Here is a 27,847-nt window from a genome sequence, read left to right as displayed (position 1 = left end):
ATATCATGACATTAAACTAAAAAAGAGTTCATTCAAAAGAAAGGAAAAGTAATAAGAACAGAATACCCAGAACAGTAAAATAAAAATGTATTTGCCAATCTTAAATACCACATGCAAGCCACACTTCCTTGGTTTTTCATTGATTTTTTTATATATATTGCAATATTCTTATCATATCAAATAAAATTCAGAAAGTTTAAGGCTGTCAGATAAAAATATAGTCACCAGTATTACATGGAGGAAAAAAGGGAAAGGGAACATTCTGAATAAAATCATCACAACTTTTGTAGAAGTGGAACTTGTATCCACTGAGATACATTATTTTATTGGTAGATGAGAATTACGAAAGTTTTTAATTAACTATTGGCAGAGGAGAACGTAACTGAAATCTGCAAAAATATTAAAAGAACCAAATTGAAGTTTCATCCTAGCGTGTATGTGGGACTTACAAAAGTCTTTATTACCAGAATTCAAACAGCATTATATAATACACTGTAAACAAATTATTGTATAAACATTAACACCATTTTTTTTAATACAAAGTTATGGAGACTAGCAGTTTGCCTTTATATTTTATATAACGTGTGTATCATTTTCAGGGCGCCCTTACCAATTTATACGTATCTTCAAAAGCCCTTCAAAAAGTGTCTTTTTCCCTGTACCATGTTCACTTATATATTTCAACATAAATTGAGTGCATAACTATAGTAAAATTCAGTTTCATGTAGAAAAATTCAAGTTAGTGTTAGAAGATTTCTATCCAATACAGGAAGCAGTAGCCAGGGCTAGGTTGATACTTCACCTGCCTGAGCTTCAAGAGTTTTGCTCTGCAAAACTTTGTTGCTGAGACTTTGTTTGTAAAGATCAGGTCATTGTCCATGACCCAGAGGAAAACTCACTTAAAAATAGACGGTGTCATTCGGATTTCTCCTATTCAATACAGAGGAATTGAGGTTGGAACAGATGAAGTGAATGATCACTAGGATGATGTAGGGAAGTGAAAGCCCATCTTATGAGACAATATAGTGTGCAGTAGAATAATAAACCATGATATGAATAAGCATCCTGGGGCTTAGCTCCAAGGAGAGAGAACAGCCATTTACGTTAAAGGACCATCCACTACTTATTCCAAGGAACATTTTTGATTTCGTTCATCCGTCTCATGAGTACATGAAAAGCTGAATCAATCAGACCTGTGCAGAACTTTATTATTGATTAAACCTTGCTTTTAGTATAGAACTCGGCGTGAAGAAGCCTGACTTCTAATGAAGTTTAGCCATAACCCTCAAAACCCTCCTTTTTTATTGTTTTAAACCAGCATTGAATTGTACACATGAAATAATCACAGACACAGCTTGCTGCTTATCTTGTTACAAAATTGTACTAACCCAGGCCTCTACCTGAGCCTGAAATTTACTGCTTAAAATCCAGACAGGGAAATGCAAGGTTTGTTAACAGCTATTCAATCAGTAAAGTCTTGCCATATGGGCAGCTGATACTGGGGGCCATTGCAAAAGTTCAGCAAGTACTGTGCGCACAGCGGTGTGTTGAGACGTACAAGAAAACAAATCTTTCTGAAATGTCTAGGTATTTCCAAGCAGGAGCTGTATGAGAAACTCTTGAAAATTTCTATATTGATTCAGCAGACTATAAGAAGAGAAGGATTCTAACTGAAATGGTACTTCAGCATACAGATACTATGTACTCTGAGCCTGTGAAAACATTGTAGGATGTGAGCATCGGTTGTGTGAAACTGGGGAAAAGTTCTCTCCTTGGAGGCCTTGTTCCACCAGATTCCACACGGAGATGGAAGAACCTGTCCATTCAAAATAGCAATGAAACTGCATAAAGCATATTTGAAAATACATTAAAAATGCAAATATATTTTAAAATGTGCATTAAACTAAAATAGTTTGAATTCTGACATGTATTCTTTTGCATAATGCTACCATCAGCTTCAGAAGATTCCTTTCTGCCAAGAAACAAGTGGAAAGGAAAATGAGTATCTGCTTTCACCTAATTGCACAGTTAATATACTGCTAAAGAAAGCCACAGATGAGTCTTCATTTCATCTTCTATAACAAGTTCTAGATGAGTTTTCTTTTTCTCCCAATAGTGCTTCAAAATTACAGGAGATATTTTAAATGTTTTTCAAACTTGATTATATGGAAATGTTAAGCAATGTCCCTGAAGAATGGTTACCTCTATATTCTTCCATTGAAAATAAAAAAAATATTTTCTGGCTATTAGAAATTAATCTTTTCCTCAGTTGAGGATTGCCCAGTGCCTATTTTTAAGTTCAGTGAGGGCAGGGAGGAAATAAGGATGATGCGGAAACACTTTTAGTGGCAGAATATTGTACGTATTTCTATCAGAGATCAAAAAATACAAGAAATCAATCTAATATATATTGAATTATATGACATAAGCATTTGCTGATGTGTCAGTTGAGACAATTGATAATTTAATTCTTTGGTGACAAATGTAGTTCATATAAATACGGAACATGGGAAAGCAAAAAATGGAATCAGATTTAATTCCGTCATTATACCAGCATTCAAACACCTGACATAACTTTTTTTTCCAGGAATAGTATTAACCTGGATCAATCACTTTTTCTTTGAAAAGAAGGGAAATTTTAAAGAATACCTAAGCATTAAGTAATTTGACAGATGCTTAGATGTGGACTGTTAATATGAGGGATATAATTTTCTCAGAGATTCAGAGTATAGTTGCTCGCACATCTGGAAACAATCTGATACTCTATCGCTAAATGCTGTTTCTCATAATGCTATAAAGTTTCTGCAAAATGTTAAGCGAATTCCTACCTCAAATGCAATAACAGGTTTTCTGTGTGACAGCAGATCTATGTAATGCAAAGAACCCTACCAAGTCCTGATTCAGTACAGTTAAAGCTCCAAATTAACATCAATTTTATTAACATTGCATGTGTGAAACATTTTATGAATGTATTAAAAAAATTATTTCTTGATTAGCTTGTAGAAGGTATCTAACTTGTCTGTCAGGAAGGAACTAGCCTTCATATTTATTCCTTTCAGTCTGATATTGCTCTAAGTTATGTATTTCAGCAGCAGTTCTTACACAGGGATTTCCTACAATTATTTCATAAGAAACCAATACTAATCCAATTGAAGTCAATGGAATTATTTCCACAGACACCTGCTGACATTCATCCATGCCCAAAATTCTTTAATAATCAAAGGAGGAGTCTTTCTGTAGCACTGTAGGGATAGATTCAAAGAGTAAAATAATCTGCTTTCAGTATTTATTTAAGGAATAAATTTCAGTATTTATTATATTAACAGTTTGGCTCTGGCTTTCCTGAATGGATTGGTTTAAACACTAAAATTGAAGGTACCACCACTAAATTGCCTTAAAACATGAGGGTACTACGTCACGAAGAACCTAGAAGAGAATACAATTTAGGAGACTTCCTTTCTCCAGACCATTTTCATAAGACTTTTCCGTAACTGCAGATTCCTATCAATTAGGCCCATATCATAAGCCTGCAGTCTAATTTAGATAAGCAAACTAAAGTTGTATTTTGCTCAGAAAGGGATCACTACAGTAACTAAGACACTAATTTTAGTCTGAGAATTTCTGGACTTTGTGTGACTATACTATCAACACTCTAACACTAATACACTGTGTCTGGGAGTGGCAAAGAAGTCTAAGTGATCGTCACAGAGAGCTTAACCCTAAAAAATGTTCAGAAAGAATAAAAAAACATAGGACACATTTCAGCATTTGGTGACTGAAGAAGACAACATTTAATGCATCTGTGTTTTTAGGATACTTGCCAACTTATGTCTTTATACTAAGACATAGATTATTTTCTTGCAGGTACTCTGGGTGGAATAAGTAACCTTTCAGATGGAATTTATATATAAGCCACATGAAGCATCAGTCCAGAAAAAAACTGCTCCCTCTTCTAAAATAGATGAAAAGCCTCAGCAACTGCAGGTTGCAATAGAGGCTGGAACGAGCAGGGCAGGTGCAGCAGCAACCTGCTTACTCATTAGGCAGAACTGGACAAGCTCACATACAGGGGTGGCCCAAGAAGAATGAAATGTGTAAGAAGGAGGGAAAGATGGTGTCCTGTCCTGAGCATAGCTAGTCCAGGCGGTACGTGTGGATGGGGAAAACAGTCATCCTGAGAGGATAAAGAGGGAAGGAAGTTTATCCCCTCTCTCAGCTCTGGTTCAAAAGGAGAAGCTCTGAAGTCTAGGTTTGTGGTACCTCACTGTGTGCTGCTTTTACCTATGAACAAAACTGTAAGCTGATGAATGAAAATACAGTCATCATCAAATAAACAAAGCCTAGAGCTGTCAGGGACATTCAGAGGTCACTTAGTCCATCCCTGTGCAGGAAGGTGGGAACAACTGCTCCTGAGAGAGGTTTGTCTCTCCTATTCTTACAGGCTTCCATGGGACCCACCTGACTCGAGGCAGATTATTTCAGTGCTCATTCATCCCTGCAGAAAAACTTAACATCTTTTCCTAGCATGTAACCTTATAAAAATCCTAATAGCACACTTAATGGAGAGTAGAATTGTTTTTTCTTCTATGAAAACCAATCCAATTTGCACATTACATGTTTGCATGAATTATTGGCTGGAGGGTGCTGATTATAACAAAATAACAAAATTACAAAACTAGTGAGAGTGGATCAAGCAGAAGTTCCCATATTATTGCTAGAGGGAAAAGTTACAGTCTTACATCAATACCCAGAAATAAATGAGTGCATGCGGAATTAAGAGCAGGGCTATGGGAACTGGGAATAGGCCTACCGTCAAAGAGCAGATGAGAAAGCCTGGCTTTTCACAGCCCAGGAACTAGTTTCCAGTACACAGAAATAGCTACAAAGAAAAGTGGCTATCAACTTGCATGATGGAGATGACTTAGACAAAATGTAGATAATCTCTTTTCTATACTTTCAGAGCTCAGTGCTATATCAACTTTACCAGTGAAAGTTACTTAAAATGCAAACACTTTCCTCCCCGCTTTCCCAGCAGACCTGAATAAAAATTCATCCAGTCCCAGAGCTGAAAAATGAGCAAAAATTTCAATGGACCCTTCAGATGAAACAGCTGCATATGCACACTCATGTAGAGAATCACCTTGAAGAAATGATCAAACACTGGTAACAGTGTAAAATAATTCTCCATAAAAGGTTTTGTTGTTTTTGATTAAAGTGTAAAACGTTAGCAAAGTGGGGTGAAAAAATGTTCTCCTAAAAGAAAGCGTTATTTTCTTAAGTTAATTACAAAAGGTACAAATATTGGCACAAATTTCAAAAGATGCCCTTCATCTGTACACTAACATATTTGTATGCCAGATTCTGCCAAGGTAAAGAAGGAAGAGAAAGAAAACAAGAGAAAACATGCGTTATCAAAAGAACAGAGGAGATGTCCCTGGACCCCTAAAGCACTTAGCTAGAACCTAGAGAGAAAGCACCACATGGGAGACAGAAAGAGAGATAATGTCACATCCGCACAAGCAATCCCAAAGCAAGAGGCCTTTTATCACCAATTTCTGCAAAAAATAGATGAGATAAAGCTGAAATGTCCCTCTAACTAAGAAAAAAAATTTAGACTGTCTGGATTTTTAAAATAATCTGACTTGCAAATTGCCTAGAAAAAAATTCAAGCTGGAGATTCAATTCCTAAATTAAATCCCACAAAATTGCTGTCTGGGATTGGTCTGGTTTTCTCATTTGCATTCAGTTCTACTGCCACAATGAAGTAGAGGAGATAAAACAACAAAGCCACGAACAAAAATTGTTTTCTGCAGCAATTCTGCTGAGGATTTTCTTTTCTTTCCTGTTCCCTCCTGAAATAACATAATGTGTGTGACATATGTAGAATTCTTGTAGAGGCATTTTTGTCTGAATAAATTTAGCTGTTTTAAGAAGGGTAACTTCAAAATCAGTAAAAAGTAGCAGGCGCTACTAAGACAAAGTATGACTCTGCCATCTCCATGGATAAAGGCTGTACCCCTAAAATACACATTCACAGTTAGAAAGTAGAGATGTTATCTTTTAGAAAGTTAGCTAGTATTTTTTTCTGTTTGTTGTAAAGGGCAGGACAGTACAAGTAAGCAAATAGCCTGACTGAATTGATTTTGTTCCAAACAATATTGATAGATCATTGCATCTTTGGCCTGCATGTGAGCAGTTTGTAATCTGGAAGTATTTGGGATTTAAACTTCAGAGTTTTCTAGTTATCACTGAGCCTGTGAATGGCATGACCCACTTCTGGGTTTTGATTTGCTAGGTAGCATCTCTGCAGCAGTTTTTATATGAACAGTCATACTTATAAATTAAAAACCTGTTTTCAAGACTCTATTCTAACATTTACTCAATTACTGTTTCCATGGACATCCCTGGTTACCGATATGCCTGAACCAGAATAGTTACACAGGGCTAATACAGAAATGAGTTGGTGCCGTCAACAGCATAATCATGGCCTAATTCAAGTGAATATTAATTGAAAAAATGCTCAGCAGGATTGACCATGTCATATGGGGGTAGTGGTGGTGGGTGCTGGTCTCTTCTCCCAAGTAACAAGCAATAGAACAAGAGGAAATGGCCTCAAGTTGCACCAAGGGAGGTTAGATTGGATAGTAGGAAAAAATTCTTCGCTGAAAGGGTTGCCAAGCATTGGAACAGGCTGCCCAGGGAAGTGATGGAGTCACCATCCCTGGAGGTATTTAAAAACTGTGTAGATGGGGCGTTCAGGGACACCGTTTAGTGGTGGACTTGGCAGTGTTAGGTTTATGGTTGGACTCGATGATCTTAAAGGTCTTTTCCAACCTAAGCGATTCTATGATTCTAAATGATTCCACACAAGGCCCTGATCCTGCATGATTAAAGGTAATGGGATTTTTGTCATTGACTTTCAATGAGCACTGGAATGAGCCCCAAGGTAGCAGCTATCAGAAAGGGCAGCTGCTAAAAAATTTTATAGCACTTTTACTTGAGAGCCATCAGAATAAAACATACGTTACAAACATAGCCATACTTGGATGCAAACGTGCATGCACACACACACACAGAGCTTTAATTTTTCTCAGGCTTTTGTAGCTGCAAACATCTAGAGAATCGACAGTTCGTTTAGGAAGCACTGCCAGAATTTTAAATTAGCAACTAGTCAACCACAAGGACAGTGGTTTTGGTGCTGGCAATTTCACAGACTCAGTTGAAGTCCTTGATATTTCCTTAACAGAACATTACTTCTGAATTCCTTGTCAGGAAACAAGACAAACCAGCTAGTTTTGTTACAGAAAGAGTTATTACACTAAAATTATGGGCACTATAATTTTAAAGCATCAGTTCAGTTTTCCTTCCAAAAGGTCCAAAATTTTTGGTAGGTAAGTGGTCTTAATGTTCCTCCCTCCCCTCCCCTCCCTCCCTTTTTTTTTTACTTTTACTTTAAATAATTTTGGTTTAAATTAAATCATATATTTTAATATGAAAACTTTCCATGCATACAGTTCTACTCATTGAAAAATTCTGGCCTTATACCATCTTTTCCAGTTTTGTTTAGATTTCAAGGGCTGAGGATTTGCAGTTTTCTGTTCCTTCCCTTTCCTTCTTTCTTCCATGAGGTATCTGTTTGTGGTATTTATAACAACATACCATTCATTAAAATACATCCATACAATTCTGTTACCTTTGCCCTCCTCTCAAATTTATTCTTTTGGGATGGAAAGCAGCCCGTGTCTTTTCACAACCTCAAAGACTAAGCATACAATTTAATACTTAATGGAAGAAATCTAGAAGAATGCTGACAGCTGGAGGAACTACGTCCCACATTCGGAAAACGTATTCATCATCACTAGTCAAGGGAAGCCAGGGACACTAAGACTGCTTATGCAGGATGATGATGAACACAAACTGCCTAGAAATTCATGTGCTATTTTGCTGATAGAATTTGACCAGAGATATACCGTACTCATTCTGAAATGTATTTTGAATGGTTTTTTGATTTCCAAGTGAGTAGGGGTTGCTAACAATCTTGTGACTTATCTTTGTTTTATGAACAGCAGTAATGTACTACCCAAGAGGTTGTTATTTCAAAATATGAAACAGAGCTACTGTAATCATCTTCAGAGTCATTCTCCTTCATGCGTTACAGTTTATATTAACTGCGCATTTTCATCTTGATTTTTAGATACATAGTTGTTTACCATTTCATTACATTTTATTTCTAGTAGCCATTGATGGGGTTTTGACCATACTGTTGCATGAAATTTTGATTTACAAGCAATTTAGTATTTGTTTTCATGGTAGTAATTACAATATGTTCTTGAAGTTGAGATGTTTTTAATGGCTTCTACTAAAGAACTCCTCCAAATATTTTCATAGCAAATACCTAGTTCAATGTGAAAACCAAAACCAATGTAGGCAGACTGACTGCCTGTTACCAGCTTAAAACATGGAACTGGTAACTGAGCACTCAGTAAACTACGGCAGAAACGGTCAGTACATGCAGGGTGCAGGAGATTGGCAGCACTTGCGTGCAGTCTTTCTTACTTAGAGAAGCAAGCCTGGTGCCCTGGGACAGTACAGTGGGGGATGTGGGCTGTGAATAGTATGGATGCTTTTGACACCGGCAAACCTGCCAGTCTCTGACTTCTCCAGTGGATTTCAGTTAGAGACTTTCAGAGAAAAGATAGTATCTTTTTTTTTAACTGCTCTCAGTGAATTTTTCTTCTATTAACTTATTTAATATACATAAAATTTTAGCGTCCACATGCATGTAAATATCCTTGCTAGCCTTAACCTTTCAAAAGATCATACCTGTATGCATCTGAAGGATTTGGACCTCATCTTGCACTACTGTCTGTTTATGCTGGAGTCAGATGTCTAAGCAGAAGAGGTCTGGTTTTGCTAAAGTTAAGTACTTGTAAGAAATCCAAAACCATATTTGTGCCTGTAAATAGACAGTAAACAAAAACCTACAAAACAACCTCCCACAGCAGAAGTTACATAGAAGTAATCAGAATATTCTGTCAAATTTCAAGAGCCACGAGCATGGCTGGTCATCCCCTTTTGAATGAAAGCTATTGCCTCCAAACAAGGGTTCACAATTATCCCTATACCAAAGCTGCACATATAGACCGAGTGATTTGCAAACAATGCAGTTTCTATAAGAGGCAGATATTGCTTAAGAAGAACTCAGGATGTTTATTTAAAGAGTGAAAAACTCATTCATTTTTGCTTTTCTGTGAAATGCAGAGAAGATTGGAAATAGAGAAATTGGCTCAGGTATAACGTACACATATGGTGTAGAGCAAGGCTCTAGATGGTATCAATGAAATGAAGCTGACAAAGAAAGAATGCTCATTAAAGAAGACACAGTAGCAAGAGATAAACTATCTAAATTGCAACAACAAAGATAAATCGAGGAAAGTGAGAGATATATGAAGGAGGGAAAAGCAACTAACTTGGATATAAACATATTATGGAAAGGGTTCTGTGCTCTGTGTAGTTGTTCATGCATCAATTAACTGTGCATGTGTTTGACCACTACCCCTCAGACGCTGTTTCATTAACAATGCACAAGTTTCCCTACACTGTGTGTGCCAGTATCCTGTCTGCCACCAACATGAGAAATCGCATTGCAATGCCAGTGTCAATGGAGAAGCTTTGTAGCAAAGAGATATGTTTATGCCAAATTTTGTTCTAAACTGCTGTCTTTGAATAACTATATCAGAAAAAGAATTTTTGTAGCAGGTGAACTAAGGATATATATTAAGCTGCACAATCAGGTATATAGATTTCCAGCTTGAATATTTTTCTCTTCTGTCTGGAATTTTGTAACTGAAAACCTAGTTCAGAATATCTAACTACATTTTCACATTTGCTGTCAATGATCGTGCTAATACTATCTACAAAATCTTGTTAAGAAATGAATTTGTAACTTTGTGTTACAGGACCAGAAAAAAAGATGTATAAAGAAAGAACCCAGCATTCATTTTACATTTTCAGAAAGGTCCTCAATCTATGAGGCTTAACTCGTTATTTTTAATGATGGAATTATGCACATAAGAGTTTTGTTTTCCAGGATGTTGATTTTTTTAAAATGAAATGTTCAATGAGAACAAATGACTGGAATCATAACATGTTAAATGACTGGAGATGGTGATCTTTAAAGTTTTTTATAGCAATTGAGACATTAGTCATAAACAGAGATTTGCTCAGGGAGAAAAAAAAGAATATCCCTCTGTTGGTTTTATTTCTCAAGGGAAAATGGATTCTTAATGAAACTGTGGAAGAGTCCCAAGTGTAAGGGCAAGGACTAAATAAAATAAAAATAAGCTGTTTTCAGGGCAAAGTGAAAATCAAGAAAACGCTGCTGCTGCTTAGAGATTTCTCTTTACCATATTTTTAAAAGTCCCCTTATGACCTGATAGCCAATGTTCAAAACAGAAAACTGAATTTCTTGGCCTCCAGAGACTTCTAACAGCTCACAAGCCACAGCCACTACCCCACTCCTGTGCCTTTAGGGAAGAGTTTATAAGTTATCTTATCAGCCTACCCCCTGGGAAGAGCACATATGTTATCAGCCCTGGGACTGCCCCTGCTTAGGAGTCCTTCAGGATTGTGATTCCTCACCTTAACAGGGTTAACAACCTAATTCTCTGGATAGAAGCATCTCCCAGCTACAATCCACCTTGCCGGGATTTCTTCCCAGCATTCTCATTCTCTTATTCGTATCTTTAGCTTCATTTGCTGTAGCAAAGCCTGTGCTGAAGCCTCACTCTCTTTCACATCAGAATTTAAAAGTTTTTATCCTAAACTGCCATGAAACAGAATTTTGGCATTTTTAAAATGTCCAGCTCCTTTACAAAACACTTTTCTAAGGTTGGCTTTACAATGTTAACCACATGCTCTAAGCACGACATGCCTCTCAGCAAATAAGCTACTGAATTGTGGTCATGCTACAGGGTTAAATTTTGCTGAAATGCATAGAACGAGGCGAAGCATTGCAGCCACCTTACTCAACACACACATCAGGATAAAATGTGAAATTCTTGTCACACTTTTAAAAACCTTGCTATCAAGAGTTCAGCGGTGACATATCAACTCTGGATCTTAAGATTCCATCAGTGACTTACAGAGTGATGTAACTTCAGGACCAGTTTTAAAAATTTCCTTACACAATTTATTCCCCTAAGTGCCGCAGAAGGAGCATGCACTTACATGTAAGTCAGTCCGCAGTCACAACTGCTCTCCTGGTTTGCCAAGAACTAGCACCAGTCAGCAGCTGATTGATGATCCTCGTACCCAAATTGTATACAAGAAAAGTCGACTGAAGCCACTGCGTTCAGTTTACTGGATACTGCTCCGGCTGATTTGGGCTTTAGAACTGCAAAAGCTGATTTAATGATGAGAACAGATTTGGAAAGTGACCTTTGAAGTCCACATAGAACTGCACTTTATCTGCTGGGACTGTGCACACCTCATTCTTTCTTAGATTTAATTGACAAACTTACACTTATATTTTGTGCTTTTTTGACAAGTGTAGATAAAAGGCTTTAATAAGTTATGAAACACTGGTGGCTGCTTAAGGCGCTATATTATCTCCTCTAAGAAATTACATCAATCATTTTCTAAAAAAGATCTAGAAATATTGTCAGTTGTCACCATCCACTACTGCACTGACAGGGTGAATCTAGAACAGTAGAGGCAGATGTCACACCACAAAATCTTGCAGAAATTTGTAACTCTTCAATAAATGATAGAGCATATGTGACAAATCATGTTAAAACTGTTTCAGAGACCTCAAAGTTAATGGGTACAGTTTTTAATTGATTTGAGTGAGTTGTACTCTGGGGCTCAAGTTCCTGGAGAAGTAAAATGTCAGCAGTAAACACTAAACAAGTGAACTCATTGTTCCAATTGGACTTTTACTGAAAAATAACCAGAGAAGTTTGACTACTTTCTGCTTTATAATTGAGAAGAGTACTCAAAGATGTTCTACATTTGCAATAAGAATTTATTAGTGTCATCCTTTAAAGTCATTACTCTCTATCAATTTCTAGCTTTCTTATAAGTGTTTCCAGTCGACTAGTATTCTGGGTTCTATTTGAACTTAATAAGAATGCAGAACAGACAAAAAACAATCCACTCTCATATCTACAAATACAATACATATATTTTAGGCTTCTTTTCTTAAATCGCAGTCTTTTAGTATTTCATTGTATCACAGTGTCTTCTCAAATGCTAGTCAAGAACTTCCCTTGTGCAGTCTTTGCCCCAAAAAGCATACGGTTTCATGATGTTCCCACAAAGAAAGGCTTACAGAAAACAGATGAAGAAATAAGAGCATTTTGCAAACATATCTGCTAGCCACAAACCAGCTGGGAGCTCCTCAGTACTGGGCAATCTTTTGACTGGCATGTGTGGAAGACACAACTCTACAGCTGGTCTACACAGGCAAGACTTTGGGTAAAGCTGGGAAGCAGATCTGAGTATAGTGAGAACAAAATGGTGCAGGTTTAACTAAAGCAGGTAAACACATACAGATATATAGATTCACATAGAGAGAAAGAGAAAGATACTGCAGCAGATTCTCATCTTTTGAAATGAATAACAAGACCTCTGGAGAATGGTAACACGGACTGCTCAGAACAAGAATTACTTTGGAAATTACATACTTTGTATGCTACATGCTGATTCACCAAAATCTTAAGGTAAGAGCTGCCCATCCAAATTTTTTACACTATGTCCTTGTTATTATTCAAATATCTTCCCATGTGCAACACTATTTCCAAGTATTACAGTATACAAAGAAAAAACAAAGATGTGAAGTTGTCTAGAATTTTTTTTGTGATAATTCTCCAGCAATGATAAAAAAGAAATCTAAAAAAAGCCTTTGCAGTGTAATCACCTGAAGATTTAACCTAATTTTCAAAACCACTGTGGAAAACACCAGCACAATATTCAAGACATGAGGCCCCACGGTTAAAAAAATAAAACCAAAATCAAACCAAAAAAACCCAACACAAACCAGGCAAGTCAAGAATCGTTACTGGAATTCATTAGCTAAGAACGTTTTCCTTTAGAGGCAAGTGGCAAGAAGAGTGGACAAGCACATTAAAAGACTTACTTTTTTGAAAAATAGATAGATATCTTTCATGATTATTATTGTGTAAAATAAGCTCAAGTTGGCTTTATTCAATAGCGAACCCATATAGGTCGTTACAGCAATATATTAATCTCAGCTTATCAATATCATCCAGTCTGAATCATCTGACCAGAAAGGGGAACTGGAAAAGTAACCTCACTACCAGAACAGTCAAAGCACTGCATCCATTGCCAATTCAGTAGAAACTCCTGGTAATTAAACATAGCAATACCCTATCAGTTTTAGGATATTAAAAAAAAAACATCCGTAGAAGAGCTGGTGCAAAAGCTAAAGAAGGAGATGCTAAAACCAACTGACCTGAAGACAAAAAGATAATTCATAATATAAATCAATAAATAATTAAAATCAGAAAAAATACTACTAAGGAAAAAACATATAGTGTTATATTTCAAAGTGCTTCACAGTAGTTTGAGATTTATTTTACCAGTTCTTATTTCATACTGTATTTTAAAGTTCATTTTATGTTCTTTATGATGAATTTTTAACTGAGAAACACTTTTTCCATAATTTAGCCCAGAGACATTTCAATCATAGGCTTCCACTACTACATTTGCATATAAACAGCTCTCTCTTCAAATTCATCTGCTTCAATTATTTCTTTCTCACCTGGAGTCATAAAGCTCCATATGGGATATATGAACCTTTCTGCTGCCGGAGGCCACGTTATAGGGGGCGCAGGAACATATTCTTTCTCTGTCCAAGAGATTCAGCTGGTGAAGTGGTACAGAACGTGGTGCAGAAAAACTGTAAGAGAAAAACAAGAGTTCACACTAATAACTGAAAAAAATGAAGAAAAATTGTCTGAAAAAAAGTATATATAGGTTGTCAGGGAAAGACAGAAATAGGTAACGAGAAGGGGAAAACAGTAAACTGCAAGTAAAGCTCATTTTCTCCAGTGTCACTCGAGTATAACTTCTAATAGTGTTTCCAATTGCAGACAAAACCACTGGGGTCAAAGGAAACCAGGATCTCAAAGTTGAGTGGGAATCTGGTAAAGAAGGCTGGGACCTAAATCTGTTATCCCTATCAGTGTGTTCCAGGGGTTTATAGAAAGGACATCCAATTTCCCAACACTACTGTTAGCTACCATAAATACTGTGAAAGATGAAAATTCAAATTATAGTGTCTGGCTGCAGACATGCAAACACAACTGCAATGGAGTAGGTTGGGCTGTGACACAGAGATACTTCACCATTGTTCTTCCTCTGTGAGGATGTCTTCCCCAAAATGAGTGAAAATCAATCACTTGGGGCTCACAAGCGATGCTGTGAAATACCACAGTTCCACACAAAATACTCAGCAACTGGGCTGAAGTGCAATGAGTTTCTCTCTCAGCTGTCAGGAGCTCAAGTAAAAACTACACTAGTATTATACGCCCTCCTTGATCTCCATGGCACCCTCTCTCCTGTGCACGACCATGTCGCTCAGCCTTTAACCAGAGAAGAACTGATTCTAATCATTCAGTAACTGACTTATAATAAAAATTTGTTAATTTAGTGAACAATCAAAAAAACCCAGTATCCAGCAGCAAAATAATTACTATTATTTATATATTTCACATATTGCATATTTATTTACATATTATAACATACTGCCTTCTTCAATCCTCCTCAGCACAGTCAGAGAGAATTTCATATTTTAACTATTTTTTTAAACAACTTTCACTGTGCTTGATTAATGTCATTTATTGGATTGGCATAGGACTGTCATAATTCCAATATATTCATAATTTGGATAATTTAGACTGAATTTATCACATAATGTCATACGGTCACTGTTTTTTAAAGTCCATGTATCTTTAAATAATAGTAGTATTTTGGCCTGAACCACCACACACTCCACAGACTAAAAAAGAAATACAGAATACTTTGCTGCAATTTCTACCAATCCTCTTATTTACCATATTTTTAAACCAATTACTATTTCATTATTTCCAGAAGTCTCTATCAATGTAGAGGACTGTTTTTCAGAACTTTGTCAATACCTCCATATATTTTTAAACATCCATCTAAATGACTAAAACTAGATTATTAATCATAAATCAAGACAATATGAATTCAACAAGGTACCTGTATGAACTACTTTATCCTTACTAATAATTCCATTAAAAGGCTCAGTGCAGCTTCTATTCCAGTCAATGAAATAATGTATGGAGTAACTATGGAAACTTGAGACTAAACCAGAGACTAAATACAGAAGTCAATCACTGGTGTTGTGACAGCATTCACATCTACACCCACTGCCCTGCAAAACTGAAGCAAAATAGTTTACTTGCAGCACTGTATTAATATAACAAAATGTTATAAAAAAACCGATGCATGTGCAAAGCTACTCAGAATGCAGACAAATGCTAGAGACTAGAACAGAATACAGAGATAATTATAACGATGTTATAAAACCAGAAGTATTCTTCCAAAACGGTAAGAGCAGAAACAGCAGAAGTCTAAGAGGAATACAATAAGCATTGTTAGGGAAACAGAGCGCTCCGTGTGAAGAAAAATTAAAAAGACTGATGCAATGCACATTAGTGATTAACTAATTTAGGATATGCTAGAAGAACCCAGAACAATGAAGTGTATAGACAGGGTAGATCACGTGCTTTCTCATAATACAAAGAAGATACAGTTAATGAAATCACAAGGCTACATTTAAATACATTAACAATTGATTAACAGGATATTTTAATACAATATGAAATTAACCAAGACAATTCATTGCAGGAGAAGAGTAAGAGATTAAAAATGGATTATACATTTCAGTGATTGCACTCACACTTATAAAACGTGTGTGATCTTGTGTTTGAGGAAGCAATCAGCCACTGCTTAACACAAATGTGGATTTTCCTTCTTCCTCTGAACTGTTCATTGCTCAGTGAGCAGTAAGACCTATAACAATCTTACTGGCAGGGAAAACTCAAAAAAATGGCCAGGATACCCTGCTGCAAAAAGTTACCCTGTGTCAAGCAAGCTGTAATGACTGGCATGTGCCTGCTCTTAGACACGTCAAATCTGAAGCAGTTAGGCTTAGCTTAATTGCTCTTTCAGGAGGAAGGGGAAGGACAACAACTAAATAACAACTAAAGGGAACAGTTAAAATTGATTTATTTTTTTTGAACAGTCAAAATGCATAAACATAAAAAATTAAACCTGCTTGCCTGACGCATGTTAACACGAAGATAACAGTGTACTCAGAGACAAGTTAAGAAAGCACTTAGGCCGCTGGACCACCTTTGTAAAATAGTGAGAACTGCATATGGAAAATTGTCCAACTGGAACCTACATTAGGTCTTAGATGAATGCTGCCATGGGCCAGCAATTTGCCAGCTTCAGTCTGCCAGAGAAGGGCTGACTTCTATTCACTGTGAATACATGAACAAAAATACATACTGACAAAAAGCCCAATGTGAACTGCATGGGTCCTGCTCCTAGGTGACTGCCCAAACCTCACAGCCATTTTTGTTTGCTGTTCAGTCAAATACTTCATATTTTACAAGATCTTCAACAGACTTTAAGAGGCATCTACCTGGAATAACTGAAGGTTGGGAATAGTTTGTTCAGTTTGCAAAGTTAATTAAAGCTTTATGAGTAGCTGCTTTTAATAGTTCCTTACAGCAAGAAAGTTACAGGACCTTGTCTTGACCCTCTCTGTCCGTTGCCCCTTGATAACAGCAACAGGCAGTGCTTTTACTACTGCTATTGCTCCTGAGTCTGATCTTTTCTGGTTTTTAAGACAAAGCTGACATGCTATGAGAGGCAGCTAATACCACAGGGTAAATCAATTTTCAGGCACTAAGTCAAGAAACTCCAGAGACTAGTCCTACAAGCCTTAGCATGTAGGCCTCTGCCCAAGAATAATACCATGTCAGCCTCAGGCAGGTAACACATGAGGAAACTTTGACATTAATCATGAAATAAATATATTTCCCCTGGCAAAACTAGGAGATACCTATGTCAAGACAGATATAAAATCAAAATTATAGTGTTCCCAATGGATTTTGGAAGGTAAGAAATGTACAGTGCCACTGCTCGTCAGGTGGAGCTCTATACAAAAGTTAGAAGAAGCTGCTTTTTCAAATCAAAACTAAAATCATTTCTCCGAATGCCTCTCAGAGCTCAAGTGAAATGCATCCAAGTCAAGTGGAAGTGTCTGGCTCTAACAAGGCTTGATATTCCTAATCTGACAGGTTACAAAAAGCTAACATACAGGACCCTTACTCCAGCCAACCAGACACACACCTGAAATTCAGACCAAGAAAAAAACCAGCCAGATAGATGATTGTTCTCCATGACTCCACTGACACCTGTCAAAGTCTTAGTCAACTAATACTGGCTTGAGCATTCAAGAATAAAAAGCCAAAAACCCCACCAAAACTCAAAAATCTTTCCAGACACTTACGAAGTTATAGTTATTTTCTTTTTATATTCCTTTTCCCTACTCAGTACTGTGAACAGTAATGTTAAAAACAACAGGATTATTAAGAAGTTTCTCTTCAAGCTGTGAATGCCATAAGCAATGGGAAAACATCTTTAGTCTACAGTGATTTATTTTAGCTTGAAGAAAACTGAAAAAAGGCAAGAAAGATCATTGGGATGTAGCACAAAATATTTGTGTCTTATGAACACCTTAGAAACTCAGAAAACAAAATGGCTGCCATCCCACAGAGCACTAAAATCATGAACGAGGCCCTTCCCAGAATACAGTGTTGCATGCATCACATTTCATCATCATATATTCCACAGAAAACATAAAGACTCTTTTATAATTTATATTAAAGGACATATTGTGTAGTATTTTTCTAACCTGTAGTAACCTATGAACTTCCTCGGTTTGACTATACATCTCCCAGCCAAGCAATAATGCCATTGATGGCACTGGTTACAATATAGAACATCAAATCTAAAGCTATGGTTTTTTGATGTTCCAATACTAGTGCTATATACATTTTTCTTCTCTTACATACAACCTTTTAGAAACAGATTTGTCTTCTCTTTCTCTCTCCACCTGAACTATTCACTGTCATTGCTCTTCAAGAGGGACTCTGCACCCTCCCTAAATCTTCAGTGGTTACCACTGAGGCACTTGATTTTACCAGAGGTTTTTCACAGGATCCTGTCACAATGCTGGACTACTGCAGCCCAAACCCAGCAAACAGCAAAGCATTGTTCCCCCAAAAGACATACAGCACACAGAAAAAGGATTAAAGAAAAAAAATTACCTCACTTAAATTGCAATCTTTCCCTGCCACTTCCAGTACACACAAGCTATGCAGATCACCCTTCAGGACAGTGAAACTGATAGAGAAACTCTCTCGCCATAGGCTCCTCTGTCAAAAACTCTTCAGCTATAGCCTGTAACTGCCTCCCCCTCCACATCTTTTTTTCTTGTGGCCTTTAACTTGGACTTCTTAAGTATTACCTCTGAATCTTTATTTCTCACCTAGGACTATGAATCTTGCCCTAAGACAAGACAGAGCCATCTAATAGCCTCCCCATTGTTCACTCTAGGATTTAGTGTTTTCTGGATTGGGCCCATTGCTTCCAGCCATTGCTTGCTCTTGCTTTGCTTCCTGCTCTCAATCTCTTCCGAGGTAACACTTTCCAAACAAAATAATAGAAATGTATACAAATTAAATTGAATTCAAGACTAATAAAAACAAGACATTCTTTATTTTCAATAACACAGATTTTGCTTTGTTTTGAGCATTTGGGTTCTTTGTTTGAAAATGTTTTTGTTCTTCTGGCTCCTAGTGTAAAGTTTAAATTAAAAAAGTGCATCTAATGCTATAGGGTTCTGAAATGTACCACTTCTGTCAGAACTAGGACATACTTCTCACCAGTGACATTACACAACAAAAGCATTATTTTTCTCCTGTCAAATATGCTCTTTGGGCAAGGACTGTCTCTCTTTGAACAAATATCTGAGTATCTTAAGTACATCTGAAACTCTGACAATATAAAATATGCAACATACCAGAGAAGGACTTGCTTCTTATTAATTTTAATTAAAGCATTTATTCACTGCACTCAGATGTTAAAGCTTTACCTTATTAGACTACTGAGTATAAATCCTCCTAGTTTTGTACATTCTAATGGAATGCATCCAGGGATCAACATGAAGCAGGGACCAGTCTTTACAGTTTCATGAATTAATTTTAATAGTGCAGCTGTTGTTAGTAATATATCTATAATTTCTTTTAATGTTCATATCAATTTGCTCTATTTTATTGATGGATTTTAACTTGCATTTCACCTCCTGTAAGAGTCATATGACCATTTACATTCTTTCTTGCCATTCTTGTAATAAATGGAGCTTTATGAATTTGAGATCAAAAGACTTGGTTCCCTTGGCTATTAAAATATTTCTGAGAGTTAATGTTAATAATATAAAAGAGACCAAAGAGCCTGAAATTAGGGTAATACTCTCATATTTCTGAACTGCAATACGTTATCTGTAATTGTCCCTCAGTTTATCACGTTTCTTTCTTCTGTTTTGAACTCTTGAGACATATAAAGCATTAAAGCAACATGATTAAGGGAAAATCAGCAATGAGATGTGAGCTGATATAGCAAATGTACAATAAACAAGGGTAAAAGTAGTAAGAGTTGTCAAAAGAAGGTACTGTAAATAGACTCCTAAGGGTCTCATATTCTCAGATAGGGTATTTCAATTTCTGTCCTTTTCCATCTACAAAGTGAAATGCTCAACCAAGGCCACTTGGCTTTGTTTTGACATAAATTAAGTATGTGGTTTGCTATTTTTGAAATACTTGCTAAAGGAGACCATAAATCACATTTGTGCTGAACTGAAGATGGAGGTCGTTTTGCACTTCCCTGCTGCTTGTCTCTTTTCTATTTTGGGAACGTAAAACCATTAACAGTTTGACGGACTTCAAGAGTTCAAAGGCTATAGTGTAGTTTTACTATTGCTAAAAGAGGAAAGCAACATCTGCTTCATGTTTCTCCTGTGCAAGCTTTATACTATCAGTAGTAAAAGCTGCATAGGTTTCATTATTAACTACTGTATCTTACTTACACACTGGTTTCAAACACACCCTGGTGGGCCAGAAATATTGGACAAAAAAAAAAAATTGCAATGTCATTAGAAAAAAATAAATCAAACCAGCACCATTTATAAAACAAGCTCAGAACAACTTCAGTAATTGCCACACTATAAAAATAGGTAAATTTTAATTCCTTTAGTTTTACCCATGACATAACCAAAAGATGCCTCTTGATTGCATCACAAGCAATTAAGAAACATCGTGTCCCCTTCACTGAATGGAACGTGAACAAAACTATCCCAGTCTTAAGGAAGAAGTGGGATGAAAGTGTGCTAACCAGAATAGTGCAATCTGAAGGCATAACAAGTACTTTCAAATAAACTATGCTGGGAGCTTTGCCCATGAGAAGAAGCTTTAGAACTAGTGAAACCATTGGAAACTTTACCCAAACTTCTTTCCTCCTGGACTATACTACTTCCTCTATGGCCTTTTCATTAGAGATGAAAACCTTTGTGCCTGTTCATCCCCACACGGATAATACAACCTAACTCTCTGCTTTTATTTGATCATTTTTTAGAACCGTGTAATAAATAGTCACCACAATTATTCTTCATACAAAAAAAAAAAAAGGAACTTCCTGACATGGGGTAAACCATAAGGCAAACATTGCCTTTAGGCTCTAACTTAGAAAGCTTGCCTTCCCTACTTATTTCAGCAGCAGAGCATTTCCATTTATATGTTGACTCTTGCTTTTTAAATTTTGGCAGCGTAAATCCACAATGTAACATAATCTCTCTGTATCAAGGAACATGCAAGTTTAGATGAGAAGTATGGGTTGAACACCCAATTGCAGGGGATGCTGCTAATGAAACTTATTAGCAGTTTTATCTCTGAGATGAAAGAGGTTTCAGCAATTGCAAGTCCTTGACTAAACACATGGAGTACTTCTGCCCAAGCAGATGAGTCCAGCACATTCCACTGTTTTATCAAACTCAGGTATTTCATTAAATATTTTAAAATATTTTTCTACAGCTTCTGTAGATCTCTTCCTACATGTCTTCTACAGACATTTCATGGCTGGGCTGACACATGGACAACTTATTAGATTGATAAGAACTGTAAATAAAGGCTGTAAGAGAGGGCCATGGGCTTGCAGGAGTACTTGCCTGCATAAGAAAATGTAATTTGAGAGCTCTGCTATTAGACATTTCTCCTTAGCAATTTAATTTCAAATAAATACCGACAAGCAAAAATCTGATAAAATTGTCAGCTCATTACAAAAGCACAAGCAAAATATGGTAAATATAGAAAATTATGTTTGAACAGAAATTTGTGATGTCCTATATTCCCTGCCACTTTTAACACTCCCAAGTCTTGTTCATCTTTCCAAAATACATTATTGGATTTCAAACTAGGATAACAGTCATGTGAAAGGGTTTCATTTGCTGAATAATAATTCTTTCAAATGCAAAGCCGAGTTCTCTCACCAGGTATCTATTCAATAAACAGGACGTTTAAAATACTCTTCTCTGGCAAGCTGTCTCATTTTCTTTCCAAAAGACTCATGCCCTCTCTTAAACAATTTCTTGAAAGATAATTCTCAACATGTGGGATTATAGCCCAAAACCTGCTTCTGACATGTGAATAACTATTTCTACCTGACTCAAAGGACACAGGCCACAGCATTTCAGTGCTGCTGCTCTTCACTCAAGCCCTGTACTTAAAGACCTGTAGAGTATGGGAAAAGGGGAGGGAGTACATCATTCATACTTTATAAGCAGAAGGCCAATGTATAGTATGAGGGAGGATTTTTATACAATCTGCTGATTTCTTGTGTTTAAGAACTGTCCCAGAATTAAATTTCTCTGCATTTATCATGTCCCAAGAATGCAATGATTTATGCAGTGCATCAGATGCTATTACAAGGTTTCTCACATCATAAACACAACTTATAATGCATCTCATGCATGATATGCACCACTAACAACTTCACTTGATGAAATCTATCCTTATGCCTTCTATCATTGAAGCATGTTAATGAGTTCCCCCAAAAGATTAGTGAGGAGCCTAATAGACCAAAAACCTATTTCAACAATCGTTTTACAGAGTCTTTCAATGAAGCAACGTGAACTTCTGCATCTAAATGATCCTTCCCTTAATAACTCAGGAATAATCACACACTCTGCACTTGTGCCAGCACATTAGAGTATTTTAACAAATTAATGAATTTATGGGTTTTTTTGAGGAGTTGTACCAGGAAAGGAATTATCCTTTGAAAAAGATACAAGTAACTTGTATGAAAGATGTTTGCACTGAATGGCTTAGGTCCTCATCCCAACATGGAGGTGTAAACGAGAGAAAGATTGGAAAAAAAAAAAAAAATAAATCACTGTTGCTAGTAAGAAATACCTCAAACCATTGCAATCAAACTTTCTTTGATCCTAGAGGTCATTTTTTAATGGTGTACTCAAATCACTGGAACCATTTGGTTACTCAATTTCCTTTCAGTTAATTATTTGGATATGACTATACACCTCACACGTTCCGGGGAATAAATAAGTTTTACTACTTTGTCCATTACTACCTAATGGAAAATACTTAATGTCCTGCTAGAAGTCCTTTCACCTAATGTTAAAGAGACAAAAAGCCTCATACAGACATCCTGGGTGAACAAGCTGGGTCTGAAAAGCAGCTATGCTTTCACCAACAGAAAACATAATTCAAATTGCCTAGTATATCAGAAACTGCTCCCCACCTACTTCATCAGTCTTCACGATCACTAGAATGAGCTACAACATCACTCCAAGCTATTCTGCGTAATACTTTCGGAGGCTAAGCATGGATGGAAAAAGAGAAATGAAGGAAACTGCAATGGAAACACCTAACATCATTGCAGCACAGGGGTGTGTCCCTGCAGCATTTTGCAAACAAGAACAACCTGCCTGGGTTCCGAGCCAGCTGGACATAAGCCTGCTCTGAACGTTGGTGATCAAAAGGCTGTACCTAAAGCACTTGCATGACTTCCCGCTCAGAGCTGGTGGAGGGCACAGGCAGAACAAAACCTCACTTCCCTACAGAAGATGATGCACATATTCCACATGAGACAGGAAGCTTGCTCCAGTGAGGGTATTCTCTGGGCCCACATTCCTGACCTCTGTTAATGCTCAAAGTCACTCACACTCCTTTGTTTCTCTTTTCAGCATAAGCACATAGAGCCTCGGAAGCTCATTAATAAGGAACTGTATTTTCTAAGCTGAATTTCTACCCTTCCACTAGTTCAGTAACTTTCCTCTGTTGCCTGAATATATTAAGAAAGATTTAAGTGAAGATAAAAATGCAGTCAATTAAATTAAATTTCTAAACCTGAACTTTGTATTTTTAAACTATTTCTTGTTCTCCCTCCCACGAACTTCATCAGCTCCTTATTTCAAATAACCAAATAATTTTCTTAAGAATACAATGTTTAGCTATGCCCAGTAAGAGTTCTTTTGCCCTTGTCTAGGCTGCTGTCAGACTATTTCTTTGTCTTCACACTTCCTTTATTCTATAATAGACCTTACATTTTAAGTGCTTCAGTACTCTTTTTGTGTTCTGCTTTAAAGATCAAATTACAAATTAGTTTTATCATATAAAATGAGTTCTTGCCACAAACCCAATATTATGTTTCCTTTTTCCAGTTACATTTCTAATTCTTTAGTCGTGTAATTTGCCTAAACCATTATCTTGTATTGACATAGTTGGCAAGCTGCACAATGCAAAAAAACATTTTATTACTGCACAATTTTCAATATACAAGCTTTGCTACATTGAATTTTATATAATGTGCTTGAGCAAGGTCATACCTGCATTTCCAGTTATTTCTTACATCAGTTGGTGTGATTAAATTGAAAATATAAATCACTGAGTTGTTGAGTCTTGAACTATAAATAAAGACACTAATAGGCCATTTTCTATTAATTTTCCTCCAGTATAGTGGGACAATTTGCCCAGGAGCAGATCTGAAAAATATTGTAAAGATTTTAGATTACGTAAAAGATTTTTTTCTTGCTGACTCACTAGTATTTTACTTCTAGATGAAGACAATCTAGAAAGAGCTCACATCAAAGGAGTCTTTTTGATTAGTTCTTTAAAACCACTCAGTGGGAGAAGTTCTTGCAAGCTCTCTGTGGTCTGTCTCTTCCGGAGGTCACTACTATAGATTTCAAGAGTTTTATGAGAGAAGGGAACTGCAATGGTCTCTTGTTATCACTACAACCCCTTTTCAGGTAATCACATGTGATTATTGCCATTGGTATTGGAAATCTGAGAGGGAAACTTTATAGTCCATCTTGACAAAATAATATCTAATGAAATGTAAAAAGAAATCAAATTAAGGCCATTATTCATGCACGTACCTGAAAAGACAGGACAGAAAGCCTATAGGTATTGGATGCTAAGATGTGATCTAAAAGCTGGGAAGTCAAAAGCAAGGATACATACCGCAGTGCAACTTTCAGACAGATCTCAAGGAATCACTAGTGTTGCAGTGAATTTCCCTTCCGAAAGAAATGGTAGCAGCTTGCCCACTACTGGCTGTCTTGTTCATACAGTCCTTTATTGATTTGTTTCCTCAACTTCACAAGACATCATTTGTTTGTAAAGTTCCTTTTGTGGAGCTTTCTGAGGTTTCTGCCAACCTGTATCTCTACCCTGTTGTGGTCCCCCAGAATGGCAGCCCACCCAGTTCTCCTAGTTCTGTACTGTCTGCAAGCTTGCCAAGGGACATTCTGTCTCATCATCCAGGTCATTAATGAAGATATTTTACAGTACTGGCCCCAGTATCTGGGGTGTACTGTCCATCTGATGCATTCTCTGCTTGGTGCTTCCCAAAAGTTGAACCCTGAGAAGTCAATAGCACACAGTTGAGAAAATCTGAAAATTACAGCTCAGATTACCTGTTTAGATTACACATGAATGCTGTGGCATAGGCTGATATGGTATATAGGGAGAGTCCGTTTCTCTGGGGAAGCTTTCTATCTTCCTGAAATTCCTCTTCTGCTCACTGTGCAGATTCTGCAGCAGTGATACCACCAGTCTTTCTCATCACATGCCATTGATCCATCCTCAGTGCTCTACAGGACGCACAAGCCTAATGCAAAACACCACAAAAAAACATGCCATTTAAATGAATTTTATCATAATGAAAGCATTTCAGAGGAATATTTGTATCTCATTAAACAACAAACTACTGAGGAAGAGAAGCTACTTACAGATGTAGGAAGAAAGCTATTGAAAAGAAATGTGGCTACACAGTTAGTGAATGATTACTAAAATGGGGTTGTCCATCAGTCGTCTTCCTAAACCAGAGCATTGTTTCACCTGGGGGTATTTATACTGACTACAAATTAGCTTTCCTCCAGCTCCTGTTATTAGATGAATTTTCTCAGGACATCCGCTAGAATGTAAGGTAACAAATCTCATGGAGTACTTTCTCAAAGTGACTCCTAAAGCAGACTGAAGGATGACAGATCCACTTTATGGTAATTTTAAAATTCTTCCTTCCTGACTAGAAAGAGCTTTTAGAAAGCCTTCTCTGAAACAATAACAAACCCCCAGACTGAAGGCCTCCATTTCTCTCTTAAAAGGCAGTTTCTGTGTATTTTTCCTTGTGGTGGAAGCGTTAGCTTGGCATAAAAGCTATATTAAGAGCCCAAAACTTTGTACTAGAATACAGAAATTGTCCTTGCTTCTTCCCCTTCTTCCTTTTCTCCCCTGTTCACAGAAAAATAGGAAAAAATGACCAATTCCAATGTCAGTATTGTCAAAAAAGTGTATTTTGGAAATATTCTGACCTGTAATTATCTGGTCATTTTTCAATTCCTTTATTTTGTTTTGGTTTTTTAAATATCTACACTCTCACTATCATCTCTGATCATCTATTCTATATAAGCTCTACAATTGCATTCTATGTCCTGTAAAACAAAAACATACCCAAGGTTGTACAGAATCAATCACTTTCCAAGAATGTAGCCCTGCCTATAAAATACCACACAAGTATTTAAACTACCCTCAGTCAGCAGGCCTATAGAAATATTTGTTATTTTGAGATAGTTGTGTGATAAGATGCAACACAATGAGATGATGATGGTCACTGAAGAAGAAAATAGCGTTGCTCTTACAAAAGATGAGGTCCAAAAAGGATTTATTACACAGTTGTTTCTGCAAGGAAGCCCAGCATGCTCCGTAACGAGTTAAACAGACACTAATTTGTCTTATGCTGTTGCTGTTTCTTTGAAATGTAGTGAGGCAGGAATGCCTGTCAGATCAAGGTATGGAAAGAGAAACAGATATTTTTGAACTGTCTGAAACTGGCAAACCTCCACTATAACTGACAAGCATACCTGAACACCGCAGAAATGTAAGCAGAGACCACAGAAATACTCTGAGCATTATTATAATCTAAACATAATGATGATAATTTGAGCAAATTCTGCAGGGTTCAGTTTTATGTCTCTGGAGATGTACTCTGCAAAGAACCACCAACACATGTAGCTTCTTCAAAGCAAAGATGTGATCGGGATCGTGTTTATGTCACCGAGTGATGCAAATAATGATGCCCTGGAGTTAAAACTGTGCTGAACTTCTCTAATCTAAATTGATTCTTGTATGATCTGACATTGCCTGGCTTTTGTGAAACCAAATATAATATATTTATGAATCAGACAGATGTCTTCAATATTACAGTGCTGTCAGCAGTCCTGCCTCTCTGATGTTTAATATTTCATATCATAACAGAGTTTTTGTTCAGAGAGCTACTATCTGGTGAGAAACCTCAAAGGAGAAATCTCGGTCCACTGATGTCAATGACCACTCATGTTGTACTACGACCCACCACTAGAATGGCCATTTTAGCGTAATACTGGCTATAGAATAGGAATCAGATTAAACAGAATTTGAAAAATATTGACTTTTGATGGAGCTGAATCAAATCTGTTTGTAAAAATATTGAATCTTTTTTCTGTTTCAAACAGGAAAATCCTGCCCTAGTCATACCAAAGGGATTCTGCCACTTGCTTTGAAGGGACCATGCCACCAACATTAATAGCTGTCAGGTTAATCACAGGTCTTTTTATGCAATATGGGTTTACCTTTCATTAAAGTGTGAACAACACTGTTTAATTTCAAGTTCTCCATAGACTAACTGTTAATACATTAAAAGGATGAATCAATAGTTAGTTCTCGACCTCCCTCATGCTATTCCCTCAAAAAAACCCCAACGAACCAAACAAAACAAAAAAAAAATCAATGCTTCTGTTACTTGCAGAACTCTCCAATGAGCTCTAATGCAGACTCCTCATCTGATAGCTGAGTAACTTGCATATAGAATGCCACAAAGAACAGAAATAAAGCTCCAGCTTTTCCTGGCACCATCAGATTTGATCACAGCATCAATAATTAAAACTTTCCTTGTCCAACTAGTACCATCAGAATAAGCTACAGAATGAAAACAAAGAAACCTGTTGCACAGAAGGTTTACCTGACGTGAACTGGTGTTGATCCAATTACTGAAGTTTACTGTAGCTTAGAAAAAAAATTATAGGGTAAACTAGAGATATTGCAACAAGAAGACCGACCTGTCCTTTTATGTAGATAAATACTGAGTCAGGCTTCTGATACAGCTGTGAATCTGA

At 36.8% G+C, this 27,847-nt stretch overlaps 1 long non-coding RNA gene across 1 annotated transcript in view; it reads right to left on the bottom strand.

Moving 5' to 3' along the window:
* The window catches only part of LOC142602508 (uncharacterized), a 73,182-nt gene that overhangs the window by 21,780 nt on the left and 23,555 nt on the right, over positions 1-27,847 (bottom strand). The window contains exon 3 of the long non-coding RNA XR_012836252.1: positions 13,784-13,921. This is a non-coding gene — a long non-coding RNA (uncharacterized LOC142602508). The remainder of the gene's footprint in view (positions 1-13,783; positions 13,922-27,847) is intronic.

Source organism: Balearica regulorum, chromosome 7, assembly GCF_011004875.1.
Source record: "Balearica regulorum gibbericeps isolate bBalReg1 chromosome 7, bBalReg1.pri, whole genome shotgun sequence".
In the NCBI taxonomy this organism is placed as follows: domain Eukaryota; kingdom Metazoa; phylum Chordata; class Aves; order Gruiformes; family Gruidae; genus Balearica; species Balearica regulorum.
The sequence above is the reverse complement of the archived record's forward strand: the minus strand, read 5'-3'. Positions and strand labels throughout refer to the sequence as shown.